The sequence below is a fragment of the Nansenia antarctica genome, assembly GCF_963989245.1.
Source record: "Nansenia antarctica genome assembly, chromosome: 3".
In the NCBI taxonomy this organism is placed as follows: domain Eukaryota; kingdom Metazoa; phylum Chordata; class Actinopteri; order Argentiniformes; family Microstomatidae; genus Nansenia; species Nansenia antarctica.
In genome coordinates, this window is record NC_137688.1 from 33,783,737 (window position 1) to 33,786,236 (window position 2,500).

General features: G+C 43.8%; 1 protein-coding gene across 1 annotated transcript in view; it reads right to left on the bottom strand.

Moving 5' to 3' along the window:
* The window catches only part of LOC308154009 (oxidation resistance protein 1-like), a gene marked incomplete at its 3' end in the record, with an annotated part of 47,236 nt that extends 45,322 nt beyond the window's left edge, over window positions 1–1,914 (bottom strand). Inside the window, exon 1 of the mRNA XM_080527189.1 lies at window positions 1,818–1,914. The remainder of the gene's footprint in view (window positions 1–1,817) is intronic.
* Between the last annotated feature and the right edge of the window lie 586 nt (window positions 1,915–2,500).

The window sequence follows — 2,500 nt, forward strand, 5'->3', positions numbered from 1 at the left end:
TTTCTCGCCGTGAGAAATAGAGATGCGGCGTGAGAGCGTGAGAACTGGTTCAAATGCGTGTGTCTCACGGTGATTGCGTGAGACTTGGCAGCCCTGTGTAGTACCCTTATGCTAAGCTAACATGTTCACCTATGGTGAAGTATCATTATGTTAAGCTAACATGTTTACCTATGATATAGTATCATTATGCTAAGCTAACATGCTTACCTATGATATAGTAACATTATTCTAAGCTAACATGCTTACCCAGGGCTGCCAAGTCTCACGCAATCACCGTGAGACTCACGCATTTCAACCAGTTCTCACGCTCTCACGCCGCAACTCTATTTCTCACGGCGAGAAATAACAATTTGTTTTACAGGACTTTTATTTTTGAAATTCCTTGAAAGAAAGCTACTGGACATGAGTTTCGTGACGTCCTCTTTCTGCACTCACGTTATTATGCTTGCGTGCGCAGTCGGAGCGGTAGACGAGCGTTGTGTTCTGTGATCTGTGTTCACGCGAGCTGCAGCATGAAGCGGACGGCCAAAACGGTAGGTAAATCTCACCTCATTCAAATTAGAATCCAGGTTCTTGATTAAAATATAAACTAAATTGAATCACTTAACTGCTTGCGAGGTAATTGATACTGTGAGCTAGTAAGTGTAAAACTAAAACTGTGAGCAGTGTAAAACTGTGAGTAAAAGGATATTTAGCGAAGTACGTAGTTGGCCCTGGTGGTGGTGGTGGTGGGGGGGGGGGGGGGCGATGTTTCAGACCAGACGGATTTTCTTGTGCTTTTTATGTCATGTTTAGTTGTAAAAACTACCTCAAATCAGCACTTCTGATTTTGAATCATCATTGCATTTTGTCTGTTTAAAGATGTCATCGAAGCAGAAAGCAGGGAGCAGTAAGCAGGCAGACCTGCTTTCAATGTGGGCAGCGAAGGGTCAGCCCCCTTCCAAAAAGGTTGCCAGGTCAGAGGAGACAGAGGAATGGGACTGATGTGATGGGAGATACTTAAAGAAGGGTATTGAAGTTAGCTATTGTGGTTGTTGATGATTGTAAATGAACTCTGTAAACGAACACTTGTAAACAAACAAAAATATTTTTTAAATTTGGTCGGACGGTGAAGATGGCTGGCCTCGAGCCAGAATGTTTCAAGTGGGAGCCCCCTACCTCTGTTATTAAGGCATCAAAATCTGCCACAAACACCTACAACACAGAGTTATGAACACCGCTTGTAAGGGTTGGGGTTGTTGTACTGCATAAGATGTTGTAACTTTATAGGTCACATGGTTGATTGACAGTTAAAAGAGTGATTAATATGTTACATGGTTGATTGACAATTAAAAGAGTGATTAATATGTTACATGGTTGATTGACAGTTAAAATAGTTATTCTGATGTTACATGATTTATTTATTTATAGATAGATGATAATAAATATAATATATTTTTATTACTGTCTGAATTTGTCTTGTTTTATACAATTTTCCAATTGTTTTCATTTCTTGTGCTGGTTTATTATGATGTAAAATTGTAGGAAACTAGCAAAAATAATAATAATAATAATAATTGGGTGGGAGAGAGCTGCTGCCAAACGTGCTCAGTTTTGCGTCGCTCCACCGGCAAAAAATCTCACTCCAAAGTTTTGGTGAAACTTGGCAGCCCTGTGCTTACCTATTGTATAGTAGCGTTATGCTAAGCTAACATGCTTACATATTGTATAGTAGCGTTATGCTAAGCTAACATGCTTACCTATTGTATAGTAGCGTTATGCTAAGCTAACATGCTTACCTATTGTATAGTAGCGTTATGCTAAGCTAACATGCTTACCTATGGTGTAGCATCGCTTGAGCTCGCTCCTTCGGGGACTGTGGAGTTTTTGGGAGTTTGTGGCATTGTTCTCCTGTTCCTCGGACGTGGTTGTCCTGGCAACGCTCTGGGTGGTCCTGGTAACCGGCGGCGACAGCGGCGGGTCTTTGACCAGGGAGCCGGCGTATCCTTCAGACGTGATGTCAACTGACTGGGATTTCTTCTTTAACCTGAGAGAGAGGGGGAGGGAGGGAGACGTGGAGGGAAAAGGAGGGAGGAAGGGAGAGGGGAGGGAGGGAGGGGGAGAGGGAGGGGGGAGGGAGAGGGGGAGGCATGGGGGAGGGGAGAGAGGGAGGGAAGGAAAGGGGGAGAGGGAAGGAGGGAGGGAGGGGTGGCGAGAGGGAAGGTGAGGGAGAGCGAGAGGGAGAGAGAGGTAAACCAGACTTTAGACACAAGATGATAACAGTTTAAATACAGTGGAAGGTGCATCTGTGTCATACGTGTACACTGTAAATACAATACCATACAATTACTTTATTGTCCATCTGTGCAGTAACACTGTAAATACAATACCACAAAATAACTTCATTGTCCATTTGCCCACGGCGGCTCCTGATAGGTGCACATCAAATGCAGCAGAACATACAGCAAGGGAGGCTGGTGGAGGTAGAAATGGGAGGCCAGGTGTTTGATACCGTTCCTCG